We start from the raw sequence: 24611 nt of genomic DNA on the forward strand, positions 1-24611 counted from the left end.
GGATTGTCTTCCCATCTCAGGGTCCTTAACTTAATCACATCTGCAAAGTCCCTTTTGCCACGTAAGATAAAGGTAATATTGTCACAAGTCCTGGAGATTAAGATATAGGTGGACATCTTTGGGGGTTATTATTTTGCCTACCATAGGATCACAGACCTACACATAAAAACTAAAAATGTAAATCTTATGTAAGAAGATATTGCATATCTTTGAGACCTTAGGGTAGGCATCTATTTCTTATATAGCACCCAAAATCAATAGACACAAAAGAGTAAATATTAAAAAAACTCTTTCTGAAAGACATTAACAAGAATGTGAAAAGTAAAACTATGGATTGGGAGAAAATATTTGTAAAACACATATTTGATACAGGATTTATATCCAGAATATCTAAAAACTCCTGTGAGTCAGATAAAAATTCAAAGAACCCAATGACAGTGGGCAACAGATGGAAATTTACACGAGAGGGTCGCAGTGTGGTCTCTGACCATGGGCTTGTGGCCAACTTGGAGATACACACTCAGGCTCTCCCTTCCCCAAGGAAGGAAGGATTTGCTACCAATTGAAAGTAGTGTGGTCAGCAGACAGCCTCTGGTTTTTGGCTATTTTAGGGTTTTCTAAACTGCAGAGAGCCACCCTTGCCTGAGGTCATGCCTGTAGAGGCTCAATGTGGGACAGATCTTATTATCAAATTTACTTTGGAGCTCCATGCTAAGACCACTGAGAATGTTTTCTCTAAATTCTACTCAGGACACTTCATGAAAGATCTTTGAATGGCCAAAAAACACATGAAAAAAATTTCAAATCAAAAGTCATTATGGAATTGCAAATTAAAATGAAAACGATATAGCACGACTCCCCCTGAGGGTAGCTAAAAGTAAAATGACTGGCAATATCAAACACTGGGCAGGATGTGGAGAAAGTGACATGTTCAAGGTTCAGTAACTTTGTAAAATAATTTGACATTAAGAAAAATAAAGTTAAACATTCATTTACAGAAATTTAGCACTTCAACTCCTAGGTATTTATAAAAAACAAATTTTAAAAATAGTTTATGTAAAAACCTATAAATTACAAAAATAATTTTTAATTAAGAAAAAAACTCTATTATTATAACAAAAGATCTGGACATGAATGTTTATAGCAGTTTTATTTATAATAGCCAAAACTTGGAACAAATTCATATACTCATCAACTGGTGAATGAGGAAAGAATGAGGTATATCTGTCCCTACGAGCTCGTTCTTAGGGACTGACGATGGACAGAGGCATTTACTCCATTTATGAAGATAAGAAATCTATTGGGTCATGAAGTTCATGATACTTTTTATTTCTATGTCTGTTTATTAATTTTGGTGGTGATTCCACATGGGGATACATCTGTTAAAATCAATAGGCTGCACTTTAAATGGGATCCTTTTATGCTAAGTAAATTATACATCAATAAATATTTTTATCAAAATGTATGTTCACAGAAATGCATGCTCACGTGTATTTGTAGCTGCAATAGTCACAGTAGGAGCTGGGGTCTTTTGCTTTTTCTGTTGCTCTATGATTTTTAAAAAATCAAATAATATAAGAAAGTCAATATTTCCCAGGTATATTAAAGTTTACTTCTATATCTTCCTTTTTGTAAAATTAGCAGATGTTTAAATTAGGATGTTTGGAAGATAAATATAGAAATGACCTGCCCATAATTACACCACCTTGTCCTAATTACTAATAACTTCACGAGTGTTTTATTCTAGTTGTATAAAAATTGTTTTTAACACAACTTAGACTGTATTTGATCAGTTTGTTAATAATAATTATCATTATTAGTAAATATGCATCCTGATTGTTCATAGGATATACTTTAATAGACCCTTTGCTATGTCATTAAATTCATAACTGATTTAGAGTTAGCGTGGAAAGTGCAGGTCAGATCACGAGGCCTGCCCTCTCCTGAGGGACCTTGCTCATCTCAGAGTTCGGGTTTTCTGAACTTTGGTCTTGGCTGACACAAGAGATTTGAACAGCACCAGTGTAGACCTACCTAATTCTAAACAACCGTTTTGGAAGAGACTGTTCAAATATTCTCTTTCAGTGAAATTGGTCCTGAACTATTTCACGTATATTTGAGTGTGCCTATACTACTGGCACGTTTGATTGTGTAATCCCTGACCTATTAACATTTAATGAAAAGCTTTAAAATGAGTGAATTGTACTTTCCCAACTGGAATTGTGATGATCTGATTTCTACTGGGGGTCTCATAAGAAAACAAGAAGACACTTCCTAGGAAACAAACGTAGTGTTGATTCAATAGAAAATAAAAAGTTATATCTTTGGTTTGCTATAAAACGATAAAACCATCTTTTTTCATATTTGGATAAAAAGCATTATAATTAGTACAGTAGAGAGGGAGTGGGGACTTTAGGTGAAATTATGTCATACTTTTGTTTATACAATAAAAAAATTATATTCTTTTCTGTCTTTTAAACCAAGGGCACAATGAATGAACATGAAAAGAAGTCTGAATGATATGCGAAACCTGATGTTGTCCCTTTGTGATAAGAATTTGAAGTGTAAAAATTGAAAATGTGTCAAAAGATGATGTGCATCGACACCAATAATTTTCTGGAAATTCTCCTGTCTTTGGACAAAAAGGTATTTCGAGCACTTGAGGGGAGGAACGAGCTGCTTTTGTGATGGACAGTCTGTGCGCACTGGGACACTTTCTGCTGGGTGCCGATCATAGCCTGCACAGTGAGGGCGTGGGAAAATTGCTACCTGCAGGTGTCCTCAGGTGAGAAGATGCACTGGAAGAGACCTGAATGCGTTCCTTTAGATGTAACTGAACATTCACTCAGAACTATCTCATGGCCTTTAAAACTAGGATACTTTTTATTTCTATATCAGTTTTGTGTCTGACCCCAAAATTAAGATATTGAGATCACAGAGAACTGAATTACTGAATGATCCTTCATTACTCAGTATTCTGGTTGATGTTTTTAGACCTTTGCTGTTTTTCGCTTGTTAATTGTGGCATTTTCACACATTGAGTATTTCTTGTCTCTGAATTATTCATCAAAGGCCCACACGACATCTTCTCAACTCATTTTTTCTTTCATAAATTTCTTATGTCTGTATTTTTCCCTCTCCATTCCAAGAGTTGAGACTTCCATGACGTTAAACATGGACTACTTTAAGCATGGACAGCAAATGTGAGGGTACTTCAGAAAACTCATGAAAAAATTAAACTAAAAGATAATATAAATCATTCCATGAACTTTTTGAAGGTCTCTTGTACATGCACCAATAGGCTGTTACATTGCGGGGAGCCAGGTCCTTTTCGGGGCTCAAGAGATATAAAGCATAAATGTCATTCCAGGGCTTCAAAGAGCTCAGGACTTAGTAGCTGAGATTAGAGACAGACACATACATATGCATGTGGCCACACATGCACACACATACAAAACACACAACTCACATTTGCATGAACACAAGCACACACACACACAAGTGTGTGATGAGTGTCTTTTCAGCCAGCTTGTCACTGGGCTGGGGTACAATAGCCTGAGTGCAGTGTGGATGGATGAGATAAAACAAAAGCATAGCCCAGCGAATTGTCCACGCACGTCTGGGGCATTTGTAGCGTGTCACAACCTTGGGAGAGGGATGAACACGTGTTGCAGACCATTTCACTCACACCACCTCCTGCTCATCCCCATGGTCGGGGTGGGGGCTCTTCAGTGCCATCTGTCTGACCACCAGCCTGACCATGTTGGCTCTCCTCTGCTCAGTACGGAGCTGCAACTTTTTAAAGCTTCCTAAAAGGCTGGATTGGGAGAACAGGTATAGTGGATTGAGGTATGTCCCCCCTAAAACTCCCTGAAGCTTGAATTGTGTGCCCCAAGTTCTATGTATTAGAAACTTACCCCGCACTGTGACTGTTAAGAGGGTGGGAAATCCTATCATGGTAACTGAAAGGGGGAGCCTTGAAGAGGTCATTGGATTGTAGGACCATATTATAGTGAATGGATTAATAATGATGGTCAGTGGCGTGGTTCTGAGGGCTCTAAAAGAAGAGTAGGTTGTGTCTTTTACTCTCTCTACTCTCTCTGCTTCCACCATCTTGCAATGTGAGACCCCTGGGTCACTGTAGTCATCACCAGATGGACTTTGGTCTCCCCAGCCTCAGAAACTGTAAGCAATAAATTTCATTTTCTTTATAAATTACCCAGTTCAGTGTACTTTATTATAAGCAACAAAAATGGACCAATACACCAGGAATCTAAAAATCACTCACCATATTTGGAGGAACGGTGGCCACAGGGGTCCGCAGAGCTGGAGCAGAATGGCAACACCAGATGGGTGGCAACCAGCTCATGGACACAAGCAGGGGGGTCCCAAGCCCACCTCAGCAGCCCAGCGACATGGCTTGCCGGAGAAAGTGCTTATATGTGTGCAGAAGACTGGCCAGAAAAAAAGGAGCTTTTACTTTGGAGTGTTAAAATGTAAACTGAGACACAATAAAATTTTAAAGAGTTTATTTGAGAAAACGATTCATGAATCAGGAAGCTCCAAATCAGGAGCTCCCCAGAAGGCTTGCAGAGGGGAGGCTTTGATAGCAATATACAGAAGTAAAGCAAAGAGAATATTTGATTGGTTATGCACCTGCCTTATTGGTTCTATCCCATTGGAAAGTTCCTACTTATATAAGCTTGTTGGCTCTTCTGATTTGTTGAGCTTAAGTTCTGTGTTTCTTTAATACAGAAATAAGTCAAGCTCAGTTTTGCTTATGTTTGCAAATCCAGCAGGTGGAGGTCACTCATGAGGCCAAAATGGTTTTGTCTGCTCAGGGGCACTTCAGGCCTGGGCTCCATAGGAATTTACTCTAACAGAGGCATCTGAATGCCTAAGTGCCACAAAAGCCAAGGTTTTAGGCAAGAAGGAGCATGACAGGAATGCAGGTATGGGATCTGGGGTACTGGTCTTGTCAGGGTTGTGGCATTTTGTCCTTCAGGTTAGGTTAACAATCACACATAGGTGGGTGTTTGCTGGTCTTTATAAGTGTCCCCCACCCCCACACAATGCACAGCCAGTATTCTTTACCTCAGCAGTCTTCATTGTTTTTATGAGAAGTTCATTTTCCTTCATTGATTTTATAGGAAGTTGTGATTGTCCGTGTTCATTTTCTCTCCTGTTCGATTGCAGGTTCCATGAGGACAGACCATATCATGCTGTATCTCACCCCTACGCAAAGGGCTCGACAAACACTTGTCAAATTGTGTTAAAAAAAAAAAAAAAAAGAAGAGTGTGAACTATTTGACAAGGCCCTTGCAACCATTTTTCTTAACACGTGTCCATAAAATTCTGAATGACTGGACTGAGATTCAACAGGGAGATGATCTATTGGAAGCGTTCTTACCCCACGGGTGCGCACACTGGTAACTGTGCAAGGGGGTACACATGTTAATGAGCTTGATTGTGGCAACTGCTTTGCAAGATGCAAGTGTATCAAAACATCAAGCTGTACACCTCAAATATACACAAGTTTTTTTTTGTCAAGTGTACCTCAGTAAAGCAGAAAAAAAGAAAGTGTGGAACCCTGCTGGAAATGAAAGGGCTTTTACAGCTTAAAATACATAGCACCTCAAATAAATCAAAAGATGAAAGCAGTGGGAATTTCATAGCTTTCTGTCCTATAGCAAGTAAATATCCTATACAAAAATCGATTTTCACCTCTAGAAAAAATTACATTTCTGTGCAATCAGCACAGAAATTTATTCAAGTATTTATTAAGCTCCTACATGGGCCAGATATAAAAATCCTTGTCTCGTGGAATTTATATTTACCGTGAGAGAAAATAAACAAATTAAGTAAAGTGTTCAGTATGTAAAGGAGTGGTAAATGTTACAGAGGAAGGTAAAAATAGGGAAGTGTGGTAAGAATGCTGGGGTGTAGATGGCTGGGAAAGCTGTAATCAGTGCAGTCCTGAAAGTGCTTAGGGAGGAGAGCACTCACAGTCTGGTAAATGATTTCCTCAAGCAGAGGGAGCGGCAGGTACAAAGGCCCCGGACAGGTGCGCTTCTGTTGTGTTGGAAGAACACAGAGGCTGATGCAGCAGGAGCCAAAGCCTTGAGGAGGAGGAGAGCAGGCCATGGAGGGCTGGAGAGCATAGCCTGTCTGGCCATGGGAAGGGCAGGTCCTTAATCATTTATATGAGACTTAGAGGGCCAGGTGGACTTCAGAACTCACCTTTAGAAAGGTAACTAGAAAAGGCAGTTCTCTCATTAGAAATCTCATGTAAAAGTAAGTTAGAAAAGTGATACACTATATTCCCATTAGTACATAATCCCCATGGGGTTTGTGACAGCACCCTGTGGCTGTTTGTACTGACAGAAGAGATGGAACTGAAAGAGTTGAGAAACAGTCTCGTTTCAGTTCAGGTTGCATTTTGCTACACTAGAGGTTTTGGCATCAAAATTTGGGTATTCAGAGTCCTGAGGCATTCAAAATTGTTGAAAGGGGATTGGAACCCTGTCCCTGTGCTGTTACTCAGAGTAAAATGTGGTGTAAGGAGAGTGTTGTGCTGAAGGGACACAGGTGACCCTGGATGCTGTGTTGAGATTATGAGCAAGGCCACCTTGATGAATGTCTGGTACACTCAGTGACGTAAAGCACATCGCAAGTCCTGTTTTCTTTATGCATCCTGTACTATATATCTGAGGCCCACCATAGGAAGGATTGGACTATGTATAATTTGCTCAGTGTCCACACCTTAGAATGTCTGGCTTTATATACTTAATTAGCTCTTTTTCCTCAGATAGTTCCTATGTAGGGTTGCCTCAGAGTAGACCCCCAAACTCTATGGGTGAAGTTTTTTTTTTTAAAAACTTTCATATTTCTTTCACATTTAAAAAAAATTCCTTTTATTGTTTGTATCACACTGCGGCATATTAGTATTGTATTATCTGCAGACTGTTAAATAAATATCTATTTTGAGCACTGATAATAGTTGTTTCCACAGCAATCTCATTGCAACAGCTAATTAAAAAGTGATATCCAAAGCTGTCAGAGTGATATCCGACTTAACAAACTTCTAAGTGTTTATTTCTTCTTTCACACACTGTTTTTTTAAAGTTACTACTGAGAAACGTAATACTGCTACACAGTCATTGGCGGTCCTAGTAGAAATTAAATGACTGCAACCATGTTTTGTTCTGTTTCATTTTCCTCACCGTAGAGTGGATATTTTACACAGTTTTTTTCTAAAGTGCAGCACTCTTGGGATCAGGCTCTACCTCTTTTTTTTTTTTTTTTTTTAAATTTTATTTTGTCGATATACATTGTAGCTGATTATTGCTCCCCATCACCAAAACCTCCCTCCCTTCTCCCTCCTCCCCTCCCCCCCAACAATGTCCTTTCTGTTTGCTTGTTGTATCAACTTCAAATAATTGTGGTTGTTATATCTTCTTCCCCCCCCCCGGTTTGTGTGTGTGTGTGTGTGAATTTATATATTAATTTTTAGCTCCCTCCAATAAGTGAGAACATGTGGTATTTCTCTTTCTGTGCCTGACTTGTTTCACTTAATATAATTCTCTCAAGGTCCATCCATGTTGTTGCAAATGGCAGTATATACTACTCAGCTATAAAAACGAAGGCTCTACCTCTTGACTAGGAACAAGATGCACCGGGTGCACGCTTTGGGGGCCTGCGGCAGTCACCACGCCCTGGGAGGGCCGGCTGGGCCCGTTGCCCTCTGGAAGGGCTGTTTACATACTTGTTTATGATTTGAAGGGATGCTAGAATTGCTGGATTTTTTAAAAAAACAATAAAATAAATTTCTGTGTAAACTCTCTCTTTCATCTGGAAAGAAGCGGCTGCAGGAGCATCCATAAGAGTCAAGAGCTCACCTCTGACTTGTGGTTTGCACCTGTGTGGCCTCAGGTGGGGGCCGTTTGTCCTGAGCGTGATCCTACACCTGCTCAGGAGCAGCACTGGAGGATGGTATTAAACTCTCCTCAGGGGCTGTGGCTCCCCTGGCTGCTGTCAGGGCTGCATCTCTCCCCTGCACAGGAGGAGGCCACCTGCTCAGGTGCAGGTGTGATGAGCCCGGCTGGCTGCGGTCCCTGCCCGCTCCTGTGCATGGCACTCAACACTGCCTGCAGTCTCGGAACATGCACCACGTTTTCCTTGTCCTCCTGCTGGAACATGAGGCCAGGAAGGAAGGGTTGTGCTGGCATTGCTCTCCTGAGCCTTGGACGGTGCCTGGTTCAGCCACATCTTAAAGACCTCTGTGTCAAGTAAACGTGCAACAATATTTCTGACACCAATGGAACTTGTTAAAAATGCCAATATCTTACTCAGTCTGGGGACATTAAAACTGATGAATTCCCTTGGAAGTTAATAGTAGGTTGATTCAGCGCCATCTGTCATGGTCCCATAGTGCCCACCGTAAGCTCATATCTGCAGAGAGACCTCCCCTCTGCTCCAACCGTGCCCTGGAAACCCACTCATAGCCAGTGTTCCAGGTAGTCACGACAGTTTTGTTTGTATTTTTTTTCCCATTTCTCATTGTGAAACTTTTCCCCAGTAATTACTATTTCAGAGATAATGGCAGTGCATTAACCTGATATATGCTGCACAGCAGAATGTCTATCTTGAAAATATAATTATATAAAATAACAACAGAAGAAGGGGCACAAGATCATATATCTCAACATCTGTATAGCTATTTCTGAATAATTTATCCAAAGTAGTATGATATTCAGATATTTTGAAATTACATATTATTGTTTAAATGATATTATGCCCTATTGGCCTATTTTTCTATACTTAAAAGAAATAGATGAAGTATTTAAAGAATGAAGACAGATAACTAGCATTATTATTTTGAATGGCTAGTTTTATTATAAAATCCTTAGATGAATGACACTTTCTTTTACAGAAACTCATAGTAGGTTAGAAAGCAGGAAAACTCCCCCTAAATTTTTGTGTCAGACATATCCAGTAGCCTTTCTTGATCTCTATTTTTCTATATATACATTTAAAAAATTAAGTGATATTATCTATAGTGCTTCTTTTGGCTGTAAGATTTTTTCTCCCCTATTTCTTTAGGCCTTATAGACAGCCACTACTAACATGCAAGCAGTTAAAGTACCAGCTGCCCAGATCCTTTTAATATGTATTGTTCAGCACTGATATTGTATTAAAGTGTGGGTGGTGGTTTTGAAGAAAAGAATTATAAAATGCAGTTTGTACCCTTTAGAACTATTTTGAGAAGGAGGACAAAAATAAACAAAAGAGCTAAATGACAGAGAAGGACAGTACAGAATTGAATGCCAAGGAGCGGTGGAGATAAGAGAACTCCAGCAAAGGCCAGGATTGGAGAGAGAGCGTCGGGGAGATCAGAGGCTTCCTGGAGGCAGGGGCGGGTGAACTGAGCCCACCAGGCACATCAAGGAAGCCCTGGTGGCCTTCTGTAAATGTTAATTATATGTCTCCATAGTAAACAGTTGGTGATGGGCAGACAGGTGAGGGGGACGGAGACATCAGAAACAGCTCTGAGTTCCCGTTACGGACAGAATCGAGCAGGATGTGGGTTAAGCAGGTGATGGAAGAGGCTGGCCAGTCACATTCAGGATTTGGAGGTCACTTGGACCCCAGCAAGGCAGAAAGCAGCTCCCACACCCAGGCCCTGGGGAAGAGGGCAGAGGCAGTGCAACCAGAGCCCTGGGCCAGTGTCCCCTGCAGAGCTGGACCTCAGGCCCCTCCCAAGACCCCCATAGGGCAGGCAGGGATGGGAGGAACACCTGCATACCTCCTGTGTCCCATCTCCCACCAGCACTTCCCTTTTCTGGAAGTCAGCTACCACCCGAGCCTGCAGGGGGGGACACCAGTGGGCATGAAAGAGGCAGAACTCACAGACAGAGGTGCAGAGGTCCTGGGGACACCAGCCAGAGCTATAGGCAACTTCGCAAGTTCATCTTGTCCCCAAGAATTCTGTAACATATATTTTAAAGATTGGACAATGGAAGTATAGAAAGACTTAATGACTTTTTCCTCCTATTTAATTGGAATTTTGTATCCCTTCATCAACATCTCCCCAACCTCCCCCCCATGCCTTCATCCCCCAGAACCTAGAGACCCGCTGCTGCTGTGAGCTCATCCCTTTTACCCTCCACAAGTAAGGGGGGTCATCCAGGATTTGCCTTTCTGTGCCTGGCTTGTTTCTCCTAACATGATGTCCTCCAGATTCAAGAGACCTGCGGCACAATATGGTGACCAGAGTGAAAAATAACATGACCTATGCTTGAAAATTGCAAAGAGAGTAGATTTTAAGTGTTCTTACCTCAGAGAAGTATGTGAGATGACATACTTGTCAATCAGCTCGATTAAGCCATTCCACAGTGTAAATATATTTCAAGACAACATGTTGTACATGACAAATGTAGACAATTTCTGGTCAATTAAAAAAAAAAACAGTAAAAAAAGAAACTGGAAATTTTCCACAAGTGAAAGGTCTTTTAGAGTCAGTGAGGATTTTAGACGTGTTGTTCCCTTTCAATGTCTGGCATGCAATAAGACAGCTCAGGAAGAAAGATATTTTTATAATGATATGAACACAAAAGCCAGTAGTTGTTAATCACTTGTTGTCAAATTAAAGCCCATCAACTATCTTGTAGAGTTACAACTTAGAAATTAAAGAATATTAAATTAAAAACAACATGAAATAATTTTAATGTGGTTACAAACTACTAACAGAGTGGAATTGTGAATTTCCTCTGACTGTGATGAGTCCTTGCTTTTTCCACTACAGGGACAAGAAACCGTCAATGAGCAGGTTCCAGTGCACTTCAGTAAACACTGGCAAATGCTCTGTGCTGGATTGGGATCTTTGGTAGAACATGGTGTGTACTCAAATACAGGGGCGTTTCGTGAAGGACTTTGGGCTCACGTATGAACCATGGTGGTTGCTCTGGTAGTTCCTCAGCTTTGCTTCTTTCAGGAGCCAGATGCCTGCAGCTGTTTCTGAAACATTGGGGAGCATTTCAGAGGGCTGGACTATTCCAAGAGAGAGAAGAGAAATCAACGAGGAAATGAGGGTTTGTGAAAATGATTTATCCTGTGATTGATGTGCAATATTCTTAAAGTGATTTCTATAAATTATTTGGAATGGTATTATCGAGTTTGGTTGCAATTAAAAAGATCAATTTCAATTAATCTTTATAGATTAGTTCCTCTTTTCAAATTACTTGGTAAGGTATTTGTGATTTCTGAAGCAGCACCTAGTAATAGATTGGCATGTACCGTGGACTAGGCAGGCATGCACCTGCTACATTTTGTGATTGTTTTCTCTTCTCTGAGGTTGGCATCTAAAGTTTGTATTGAAGGACATGTTTATTACTCACAGCACTTTTGAAAAATACTAGAAAGTTCTAGTATTTCGCTGCTGCATACATGTATCAGGTATGAGTAAAAGCTATATTCTTGGTGTGTACAATGTATTTTTCCCCAGCCCAGGTCTCATGATGTCCACCCTTAGCCCAGATTCAGAGCAGCTGGTTCCTGCTTTTCTGAGTTTGTAGGAGTTGCTGATGGTATTAAGGGATTATTGTTAATATTTAAAGTCACATCAGCTATATGTATTTCTAGGTATTGATATAGACAGACAAACATATAGCTCGCAGTCTATTTTTAAAGCAGATTTTGATTCAGAACTGAATATTAGGGAGCATTGGACAAGAAAACTTGATTGATATGGGACAGAAAGAAGACCTTAGTCTACGTAGGAACAAGAAGAGACAGCTGTTCTCCGCCCACTTCCCTTAAGCAGCCCTGCACAACATGTCCTGACACGCATCCTTCAAGACATTTAGATACTTGAATTTTGCAGTTAGATCCCATGTATTAGAATGTGTTCTCTACATTTTTCCTCAACTGCTTTTTGAAACCATTAATTAGCATTTAAAAGACAAGGGTTATGTATTAACCAGATGGAAGTGGTTCGTGTATATTAGGTATGGTATTAAGTTTAGGGACTTTTTTTTAGCTTCTTAAAAATTCTCTCATTAAAAATAAGATCATGACATAAATCAGCTCATCAAAAGTGCACATTTTCCACTAGGAGTTTGTTTATTCTTGCTCCTCCTCTTCATACAAAGGAGAGGTGATTACATTCTTGTTAGATAGAGAACGATGTGGGGAAGTTTATTGGATCACAGAATGTTATTTGGTTAAAAAACAGCTCTCAAGTTCAAACAAGGTGTATAAATCTTCAAAAAATTAAATATTGAATAGCAGAATCCCCAGTTAATCTGACTAGCTGTTTCCTAGTAATTATCTTACAAAAGAGATGAAATGACAGAAAAACAACTTCATTTGATATGGGTACTTAAGGTTATTAGGTATGGAGGAATGCCCCATAGCCAATAAGTGAAGAACTGGGTACTTTAGTATGTGCTCCTGGATAAAGTGACGCTATGATGACAGGGGAGAGGACGTGCAATCTGCAGTCTCCAAGCACATTTCAGTTCCTTACCATGAGAATCGGAACTGTTAGAAATGTCTTCTTCCTCAAGATACACATTTGTCCCGGAGTGTGGGGACCTCTGGATTCTGATCTTAGCTTAGTAGCCAAAGACCAAAATAAGCCCAGGTGATCGTCCTTAAATATTGTCACCTGTAAAATGAAAGGTTTGGGGAACATTTAGGTTTTTTTTTTTTCTAACCCAATACTACTTCCTTCTTAAAGGAAGAGCATCTCTCTCCTTTAGGGATGAATCCTTCCTTGCTTTGGCCATGTGGTTTAAATGGGAGCTACCACCATATGGAGCCCTTCATCACAGCCACAGAAGGCAGTGTGAGGGTGGGCGTTTGACTCAGGTTCGATTTAAGTCTTCTTCCTTTTAAATTGGAGCTGAGAAGAGAGACTCTTTTTTTCATGGTCTTGAGATTTTAAGGTTATGAGCCCAGAATGAAGGGCCAGATCCTGATCTCATCTCAGGGCTTGACTGAGAGGTAGATGCTCATTACAGAAAGAAGCAGAAACAGGGCAGAGACCCATATTCCAGACCCTCCAAAGAAAAATCCACCCTTGTCTTTTCTGTAGTTCATTGTGGAAGTCCATATTCCCAGGACAGCTTAGCTAAGTTCCAGTTGGGTTTCTGAGGCTGCAATCCAAAGATTCCCTAGGGGATTGGACTGAATGTACTTTCAATTCCCTCCCATCTCTATGTTTCCATGATTTTATGGTCTATTAAGTAAAAGCCAAAAAGAGATTTCTAGTTAAACCTCAGTCAACCAGAAAATTATATTAACCAAAAGATACATTTTACGAACATTTTATGGATCTAGAATAGTGACTAACACATATCAGGATCTATTTAAATATGATGGTATGCCAAAAATTTTGTTAAAAAGTAGAATGAAAGGATAATATGACTCTTGCCATAAACTTTTTGAAGTATGCTTGTATTTGTTAACTGTTGGAGTAATCTTGAGTAATTCATAAGTTTCTGAATGGAGACATTTATTGGTAGAATTACACCTAAAAGGAAGAAGAATTGGCTGCTCATCACAAGGACTGACGCCTGCAGGTGCATGGTATACACGTAGTACAGTAATTTGGAGTGTTACCTGCATGATGTGTATCAGGAATAAAATGCTTAAATTCTAAGCATTCTACATTCTCATGTTGTGCAAGATGTGCAATACTTTCTATACAAGCAGCTTTTATGATGACGGTGTTTCTACCCAAATGGAGCATCAGTTCCAGCCAAGACCAAGAAGTTCAGTTAAAGCAGGACAAACAGGCCTTCACCGTCACAGCAGCATGTCAGAAATAAAGGTGGCATTGGCAAAGGAGGGAGGGAGGGAGCTGGCAATAAAAATCATAACACCACATCTGCAAAATAAGGCAATTTCTAGGGCAATAATAAAAGAAAGAAAGGCACTGCATAAAGCAAATATCTGAGGAAATCCATTGATAAGCTTGTATTGAGGTAATTTTCAGGGAATTTATAAACTGAGTCTGAGGATGAGGGTCTGTAAATGAAATGAGACCCTAATGCATATTAAACAGGATAAACACTGTAGAATACAGAGAAGATCACCAAAACCTACATAAAGAAAGGAAGAAAAACACAGAAAAGACCCTGAGAGTTTCCACCAGTTCTTTAGTTAAGAGAAAATGAAAATGGAATCCGACCTCACATCCTTTATTCTTTATTCTATATAAATACACATGAGCCAACTGGAGAATGAAGAATATATTGTCTTCATCCTTTGGCAAAGGTATAGCAATTCTCCAGCTATTTATTTTGTCTATTTATTTGACTGCATGCACTTTCTCTCGTAACTAGAACTCAACTAATTGGACTGAGAGATTTCTGTGCTGTGACCCTGAGAATTTCAGTCAAAATTCTGGTTCCAAGGAGAAGTAGAACAGGTAGAAGGCCCGCATGGAAACCATTGCATTCATAAAGTCTTACTTTTCCAGGAAAATTTCATCATCGTGGAAGGGCTGCTCCGGGCAGGGCTGCACGTTCTGGGTTCGGTCCTAGCTGAGCAGCTGGTCCTGCGTGGCCTTCTCACACCGTGGCTCTTCCCCTTACGACGTGAGGAGAACACTGTACTGACTTCACAGGGCTGTCGTGTGGAACAAGTCACTTAATAAAAGAGAGCACTTCTGATGGTGCCCGGCACCCAGGAAGTCCTCGATAGAGGCCAGCTTTTGTCATCGCCGTTTTCATCATTATCACCACCGCTGCCACCATCGCAGAAAGCACAGCGCAAGTGTGCCCAGTTCCAAATGACTGATGAGAAGTGATTTCTCGGAGATAAATATGTTTAGGATAGTTTTCTTTTTTTGAGGGGTGGGGTACAACAACGTATTTTGAAAAAAAAAAAAAGATTATGGGAATAAAAAGAGATGCTTGCATAAGTTATGTGTTAAATTAGTGGGTCACGAAATAGTTAAAGGGGAGCTTCTTGGGAGAATTTGGAAAAGAAGTATGGAGGCGAGACAGGGATTCCTCTCCTATGTTGGCTCTGGGAGGAAATTATATGGAACGAACATTGCAGCCGGGGAATTGCTGATCTGCAGGGAAGCCGGAGGTGTAAATGGTCTCTCGGTGGTCAGAGCACTGGTCATAGGCCACCTTGTGCTGCTAACAAGTGGGAAGGCACACGCCCCCCGTGCAGGACCTGGTGATGCCATGTGTTTAGTACGTAATCAGTCTTTAACACAGCAGAGCACTCACTGCCCGCTCCTCGTGAAAACCCGGGCAGGTGAAACCAGACCTGGTGTCTCTAAGCAGATATTGCTGGGTGAGGGGAGTGAGGACGTGATGAAATGCTGGAAAACCTCCCATTGGCAGCGTTCCTTCACAGAAAATGACAGAGCTGTGATGAGTGTCTCAGCAGCGACCTCAGAACGCGGAACCATGTCCCTGCAATTTACTGCAGGCAGGAAATGCATTAACGAAAAACCGCTACTTCTCATTTGGGAGCTTTAAAAATTAAAGGCTGATAAGAGTTCGTGTTAAGGTGAAGTTTTGTCCGCAGGACCTGCAGACACCTGACTATTGCCCTGGCCCCAGCCTCTTCCCACTGGGGAAGCTCCTCAGAGAGGGGCAGTCCTGTGTTTATCCGCTCGGGTGGGCAGGTGCAGTGTTCGCTGCCCGCAGACCAGCAAGGGGAGCTGCGTGCACACTGGAGTCGAAGGAAAGCAGAGTAACAAAGGGTAACGATTATGTTCTGAGACTCCAAACCCACCTAGAAAACCTAACCAACTATATTTAGCTCTGTGAAAAGTCTTTGGCTTGGGGTAGAGTTTAATCGATGGTAAATGGCCAAATAACAATGCTTAACAATATTTGGTTAAACCAAAGAAAGTCAGTAAAAGTTAGATGAAGAAACTCAAAACATGTGCAAGTAGAAGTAAGCAGAAAGTGGTTGACATAAAAAAAACCCCACTATGGTAGTGTATACATGAAGTATACATTGGTTAAATATTCAAAGTCAAAGACTAGGTCTGCGTGCTAAAAAAGTACACCCAAAGAAAATGAAATCAACATATCAGAAAGACATCTTCACTCCCATGTTCACATGTTTATTGCAACACTATTCACAACAGCCAAGAGATGAAATTAACTGAAATGCCCATCAGTGGATGAATGGATAAAAAAAACTGTGGCACACATACACAATGAAATACTATTCAGCTATATATATATACACCCCCACACACAAAGAGATCCTATTATTTGCAGCAACATAGATGGAACTGGAAACCTTCATGTTAAGTGTAGTAAGTCAGGCACAGAAAGACACACATTGCATAATCTCACTAATATGTGGAATCTAAAAAATAAGTTGTTCTCCTAGAAGTAGACAGTAGGATAAATAATGGTTACCAGATGCTGGGAGAGGAGAGGTGTCAGGGGGAGGAGAGATGGTGGACTAATGGGTACAAAACTATGCTGTGTACCCTAAGTGACTCATTGTGCAGTGCATCATGCATTGAAACAACACACTGCGGGCTGGCCCCGTGGTGCACTCGGGAGAGTGCAGCGCTTGGGAGCGCAGCGGTGCTCCTGCCACGGGTTCGGATCCTATATAGGAATGGCCGGTGCGCTCACTGGCTGAGCACGGTGCAGACAACACCAAGCCAAGGGTTGCGATCCCCTTACCAGCCACAACAAAAAAAAAAAAAAAAGAAAGAAACAACACACTGCACCCTACAAGAATAAATGTAAAAACATTTTAAAAATAATTACAACTAAATGTTTCTTATAGAAGACATATTTTAAATATGAGGATGAAGAAAGTTTGAAAACAGAAAAGTGGAAAAAGTAATATCATGAAAACACTAACCACTTGTTTATACTAATACCAGACAAAGTAAACCTTAAGGCAAGGAGCATTACTAGAGACACAGGAAAAGTTTTCCTACAATAAAGGGGTCAACCCAACAAAAAATATAATATTTAAAATATGTATGTACACAAAAGTGTGGCTAAAAATTATGTAAAGCAAAATGAACAGAACACCTATATCTGTGGTGTTATAACACATGAGAAATTTCAACACACCTGGTTTGATTGCTAAGGGAATAAGCAGTGAAACACAAGTACCTGAAATATTTGAATATCAAAATTATCATATATAACCTTATCGATATTGATGTATATAGATAGATGGGCTTGCACAATTCAATGCATACTCTGTCCAAGTGCTTGTGGAACACTGACCCCAAAATGACTCTGTGTGTATTGTAAGCAAATTCCAGCAGTAGGATTAAAATATACAAAATAACTCAAGTTTTAATGGAACATTTTTAACAACTTGGGAGTGAAGCCAATAACCCATGAGTCAAAAAGTACTTACAAACCAGCAAAAAAAGAGAGAGACAGAGAGAGAAAATATTTTAACCAGAATACAAAATTGATAGTGAATACATGTCCAGTCAACATCTACATGTGCAGTGTAGTGACATCAGTGCTTAGAAGAAAATTTATATTTCTGGCTGCATAGGTTGGACAAGAGAAAAGGTAAGTAATCAATTATCTTGTTTTCTATCTAAAGAAGCTATAAAAGTAACAGATTATGAAGCCTAGCAAGGACATTACAAGAAAGACAATACATAGGCAAATTTTGCACATGAATGTAGATGTTGAAATGTTGGAAAATGAAGTCTAGAAATATATGAAAGGAGACTATATGGTGAACAAGTGGCGATTATTCCAGTTTTGTGGTTCATCAGTTTAAGTGAAAACCATGTGATGATCCCAATAAAAGCAGAACAAAAATTTGATAAAAATTTTATTCATGATAAAAACTCTTATCAAACTAGGCATAAAAGAGTACTTATTCTGATAAAGACTATTAAAAACAAAACTATAGCAAATATCATCCTTAACGGTGAAATATTGAAAACGTTTCCTCTTAGCTCAGAAATGCGCTAAAGGAGGCTTGCTGTGAAAATTGTTATTCAGTATTAAACTGAAGGTCGTAACTATTGTGTCAAGTCAGCAAAACAACAAAGGCCAGTAGGATTTGGGATAAAATTGTCATTTATAGAGAACATGATCATATACGAGTAGCTAGAAAATCCAAAATACAACTACAGAAATGATCAGGGTGCTGATATAAAGTCAACATAAAAATAACTACCTCTATGTACCAGCAACAAACTAAAAATGATTTTAGGGCCGGCCTGTGGCTCACTTGGGAGAGTGTGGTGCTGATAACACCAAGGCCATGGGTTCGGATCCCTATATAGGGATGGCTGGTTAGCTCACTTGGGAGTGTGTGGTGCTGACTACACCAAGTCAAGGGTTAAGATCCCCTTACTAGTCATCTTTTATTTTTTTAAAAAAATGGTTTTAAAATATAAATCTTTTCAAGAGTATTATTCTTCAGAATAAAACTAATGAAAGACATGTAATATCTCTACACTAAAAAACATTAAAAACTGAAACTGAAACATAATTAATACGTGGATAGGCCATATTCATAAATTGGAAGACTAAAGAGCTGAAGAGCTTAAAGATGCTAATCTCATATAAACTAATTCTTTTAATGTAATTCTGGTCACATTCCCAACAACTTTTTTTTTTTTTAAATGAAAATTGACAGTATTATTCTAAAATTCAGAGGGAAACGCAAAGGCCAGGAGTCACCAGGACAAACATCCAGAAGAATAACCCAACTGCAGGATAAGTTATGATATGTGAATTTGTGGGTAACATGCTGTGCAGTAATGGAAGATGACTCAAACAGTGAAAAAGTAGAACCAAATGGAAAAGCTGGAAATAGACCCCCTCACATCAGTGCACCTGACTTTCACAAAGACAATGCCAAAGTGAAATGGAAAATGACGATCTTTCCAGTAAATAATGCTGCACCAATCAGGATCCGTATAGAAGAACACGACAATTAAATCTTCACTCCCAAGCATGTGTAAAAATACATAAAGATAGATGGTAGATTTAACCATAGAGGTAAAATAACAAAACCTTCAAAAGAAAGAATAGGAGGGCAACTTCATAATTTGGGAAGCAGACATAAATGCCTTGAAGAGGTAGCATACGGCACTGATCATACAGAACAAATTGATAAATTAGAGTACACTAAAGTTCAAAACTTCTGTTTATCAAAACTCTTAGAAATTGAAGGCAGGCTATAAAATAGGAGAAGATGTGAACCATGAATATGTCTAACAAAGACTAAAATCCAGTTTATGGCAAAGAAAAAAAAAAAGAAAAAAAATCCAGTTTATGTAAAGTATTTTTGCAAATAAAAAATAATAATAATAGACAACTCAATAAAAAATGTGTGGAAAAACTGAACATCTTAAAAAATAATGTTATCCAACAATTGTATGGTAGGACAATCAACTTGATTGGTCTCTAGAGAAATGCAGCTTAAACCACAATATGATTTCAAACCTAACCCCCTGAATGACTGAAATGGGTAAGAGAGATTTCAGGTGTTGGTGAGAGTGTGGAGTGAGGAGAAGGTTCTCCACAGCTCCTGGAGTGAAATTTGATTCTACTTTGCAGAATCTACCAAAGGACAACATACTCAGTGATTCCACATCTGTAATGTCATCTAAAGACATTGGTAAGAATGTCCATAGTGCACTAATTCTAATGGTCCCCATTGGAGAAAATTTAAGTATCTGTCAAGCAAGAGAGGGATTAGATCATTTTTACAATGAACACTACGTGACAAACAGCATGAACCCATGACACCCACATGCACTAATGTGGATGAGTCTCTAAATCAGGACACTGAGTGAATGCAGACAGTTATGAAAGAGCACTGCCGTGTGAGTTTATGTGTGCACAAAGTTAGTATGAGGTAAGATGGCCCAGGTGCCCAGAACTGGCACTGCTCAGGTGAGCCTGCTAGCAGTGTCTGGCAGCAGTACCAGCCAGTACAGCAGCACAGCTCCACACGGCCCCCTCACCCTGCCGCCTCAGACTCAGGTGTGGGGGGTGGGGGGAGTGCCAGACCCAGCTCCCACACCTGGAACTGGGAACACGCAGGTGAGCCCACCAGCGGTGGCTGGCAGCAGCATCAGCCAGCAGAACCACACGGCTGGACATGGCTCCTCTCCCTGCCTCTGACCTAGGGGGGAGCATCAGCTTATGGATCCAAACCACCGAGTTTGGCCCAGCAGAACTCCACAGTGCTAGGGGCTCATTCTATGACCACAGAGTCGCAAATGGGAAACGAGGTGGTTTAACATAACCACCACCAAACCTACTGTCAAACAAAGACAATTCACCCCCCCACAGAAGCAACCAAGGCCACTCTGCAGGCAACCTCAGTGTAATGGAAGAAGCAAACCCCCCTACAAAATGACCAAGAGTCAGTGAAAAAATACTAGAAGTACAAACAATCAAGAAGAAATGACACCACCAAAAGGATACAGTAATGCCCCAAAGTCAAACTCCATGGAACAGGGAATTCTTGAAATGTCTGAAAAAGAATTTTGAACAATGATCATAAGAAAACTTGAAGAAATAAAGGAAGACTCAATAAGAGAACACAATGAAACAAGAAAAAACATCCAGAATATGAAGGAAGAAATCTACAAAGAAATTAATAACATAAAAAAGAGTGTAGCAGAACTCCTAGAAATGACTCACTCAATGAAACAATAATAATAAAATAACCATGAGACCTTGAGCAGCAGGGTAGAACAAGCAGAAGAAAGAATTTCAGAGCTTGAAGATGGTCTTTTTGAAATAACTCAGGCAGACAAGAAAAAAAAGAAAAGGAAAAAAGAATTAAAAATAATGAGGAAAACCTAAGAGAGATAGCAGACAATCTCAAGCACTCTAACATCTGAATTGTGTGTATTCCTGAAGGGCAGGAGAAGGGAAAAGGTATCAAAAACATAATCAAGGAAATAGTAACAGAAAACTTCCCAGGTGTAGGGTGAGATACAGACCTTCAGATCCAGGAAGCTCAAAGGTCCCCAAACAGATTCAACCCAGAAAGATCCTCCCCAAGACATATTATAGTTAAATTTGTGAAGCTCAAAGACAAAGAGAGAATTTTACAAGCAGCAAGAGAAAAGCATCAGGTCACTTATAGGGGAACCCCCATCAAACTAACAGCAGACTTCTAAACTGAAACCCTATGGGCCAGAAGAAAGTGGAACAATATATTCAAAATACTAAAAGAAAAAAACTGCCAGCCAACAATTCTTTACCCAGAAAGGCTCTCCTTCAGAAATGAGGAAGAAATAGTATATTTCCCAGACAAACAAAAGTTGTGGGAGTTCACCACCACACAACCAGCCCTGCAAGAAATTCTCAAGAGAGTCATTCATCTGGAATCTGAATAATGGTGACCATCATCACGAATACACAAGAAAGAGCAAAACCCACAGTTAAAACAAAAATGATAGCAAGAAAGAGAAAGAAGCTAAGTCTTTCCACCTTAAACACCCAACTAACATTGAAGAAGAGAAATGAAAGGGGAAATAATGATCAAAAGATATTTAAACCACCTAAACAAGTAGCAATTAAATGACAGAAATTAAACAACACTTCTCAATAACTCCTCTAAATGTGAATGGACTAAACTCCCTGTTCAAAAGACACAGACTGACTGACTGGATTAAAAAGGTAGACCCAAGTATATGCTACCTTCAAGAGACCCACCTCACCTGTAAAGACACACATACACCAAAAGTGAAGGGATGGAAAAAGATATACCATGCAAATGGAAACCAAAAACGAGCAGGCGTAGCTATTCTTATATTGGACAAAATAGACTGTAAACCAACAAACATTTAAAAAGACAAAGAAAGCCATTATATAGTGATAAAGAGACTATCCAGCTAGAAGATGTAACAATTATAAACATGTATGCACCCAATACTGGAGCACCCAGATATGTCAAGGAAACACTCTTAGACCTAAAGAAGGAGATAGGTCCTAATACATTAATAGTGAGTGATCTCAGCACCCCTCTCTCAGTATGGGGCAGGACTTCCAGGCAACAAGTCACCAAAGAGACACAGAATTTAATCTACACCCTAGACCAACTAGACTTGGCAGATATATACAGAGCATTTCACCCAACAGCTAAAGAATACACTTTCTTCTCATCAGCTCATGGTACATTCTCTAGGATAGACCGCATATTAGGTCACAAATCTAGTCTCAGCAAATTTTTAAAAATTGAAATCATTCCAACAATCTTTTCAGAGCACAATGGACTAAAACTGGAAATAAACAATAAGCAAAATGGTGGAAGATATACAAATACATGGAAAATAAATAATAGGCTCTGGAATGACCTACGGGTCCAAGAAGAAATTAAACAGGAAATCAAAAAATTTCTAGAAACTAATGAAAATAAAGATACATCGTACCAAAACTTGTGGGATACTGCAAAAGCCATACTAAGAGGCACATTTATTGCAGTAAATGCTTATATCAAAAAAATGGAAAGACTTCAAATAAATGACCTAAGAGTATGCCTCAAAGAACTTGAAAAACAAAAACAATCCAAAACTAAAGGCAGTAGATGGAAAGAAATAATTAAGATCAGAGCAGAACTAAATGAAATAGAGACCCCCCCAAAATAGAAAAGATCAACAAAACTATAAGTTTGTTTTTTGAGAAGATAAACAAAATAGATGCACCATTAGCTAGATTAACAAAAAATAAAAGGAGAGAGAAGACCCAAATAACAAAGATTTGAAATGAAAAGGGAGACATTACAACTGATACCACAGAAATACAAAGAATCATTAGAGACTATTATAAACAACTGTATGACAAAATTGAAAGTCTGGAAGATACAGATAAGTTTCTAGACACATATAAATTACCAAGACTGAACCAAGAAGATATAGAAAACCTGAACAGAATGGTAACAAGCAAGGAGATTGAAGCAGTAATTAGCAATCTTCCAACAAAGAAAAGTCCAGGTCTGGATGGCTTTTCTGCTGAATTCTATCAAACTTTTAAACAGGAGTTAATACCAATTCTCCTTGAACTATTCCAAACAACTGAAACAGACTCTACTCTCCCAAACTCATTCTATGAGGCCAGCATAACTCTGATACCAAACCAGATAAAGACACAACAAAAGAAGAAAATTATAGGCCAAAATCCTTGATGAATCAAGATGCTAAAATCCTCAACAAAATATTAACAATCAGAATACAGCAACATATTAAAAAAATTATACACTATGATCAAGTGGGATTCATCCCAGGGATGCAAGGATGGCTCAACGTATGAAAGTCAGTAAATGTGATACATCACATCAACAAGCTCACGGGCAAAGACCATATGATTATCTCGATAGATGCGGAAAAAGCATTTGACAAAATTCAACATTCCTTCATGGTAAAGACTCTCAACAAATTAGGTGTAGAAGGAAAATATCTTAACACAATAAAAGCCATTTATGACAAGCTCATCACCAATATCATTCTGAATGGGGAAAAACCGAGAGCCTTTCCCTTAAGAACAGGAAGAAGACAGGGATGCCCACTCTCACCACTTCTATTTAACGTAGTACTAGAGGTACTAGCTAGAGCAATCAGACAAGAGGAAGAAATAAAGGAATCCAGATTGGAAAAGATGAAGTCAAACTTTCCCTATTTGCAGATGACATGATACTATATATAGAAAAATCTAAAGACTCTATCAAAAAACTCCTAGAGCTGGTTAATAACTTCAGTAATGTTGCAGAATACAAAATAAATGCACTCAAATCAGTAGCATTTATATATTTAAATAATGAATTAACAGAAAGAGAAATAAAGAAAGTAAGCCCATTTGCAATTGTCACCAAAAAATGTGATACCTAGGGATCAATTTAACAAAGGAAGTAAAAGACCTCTACAATGAGAATTACAAATTGCTTCCAAAAGAAATTATACAGAAGAAGACACAAAAAGATGGAAAGATATTCCATGCTCTTGGATGGGAAGAATTAACATTGTGAAAATGTCTGTACTACCCAAAGTGATCTACAGATTCAGTGTAATCCCCATCAAAATACCAATGACATTCTTCACAGAAATGGAATAAAACAATCTTACCTTTCATATGGAAAAACAAAAGACCCTAATTGTCAAAGCAATCCAGAGAAAAAAAACAAAAAAACAAAAAAACAAAGCCGGAGGCTTAACTCTGCCTGACTTCAAATTATACTACAAAGCTATTGTAACCAAGGCAGCATGGTGGTGGTATATAAATAGATATTCAGACCAGTGGAGTACAATAGAGAACTCAGAAATCACTCCTCAGGCTTATAGCCATTTGATATTAGACAAAGGCAACAAAAATCTACATTAGGGAAAAGATTCCCTCTTCAACAAGTGGTGCTGGGAAAACTGTATATCCATATGCAGAAGAATGCAAGTAGATATGCATCTCTCACCATAAAATCAACTCAAAATGGATTAAAGACCCAGCTATAAGACCCGACACTGTAAAATTACTAAGTGAAAATATAGGTGAAACACTATAGCAGTTAGGTCAGGGCACAGCTTTATGAACATGAGCCTAAAAGCACAAGCAGCAAAAGAAAAAATAAACAAATGGGACTATATCAAATTAAAAAGCTTCTGCACAGCA

This window comes from Cynocephalus volans, chromosome 6 (assembly GCF_027409185.1).
Source record: "Cynocephalus volans isolate mCynVol1 chromosome 6, mCynVol1.pri, whole genome shotgun sequence".
Classification (NCBI taxonomy): domain Eukaryota; kingdom Metazoa; phylum Chordata; class Mammalia; order Dermoptera; family Cynocephalidae; genus Cynocephalus; species Cynocephalus volans.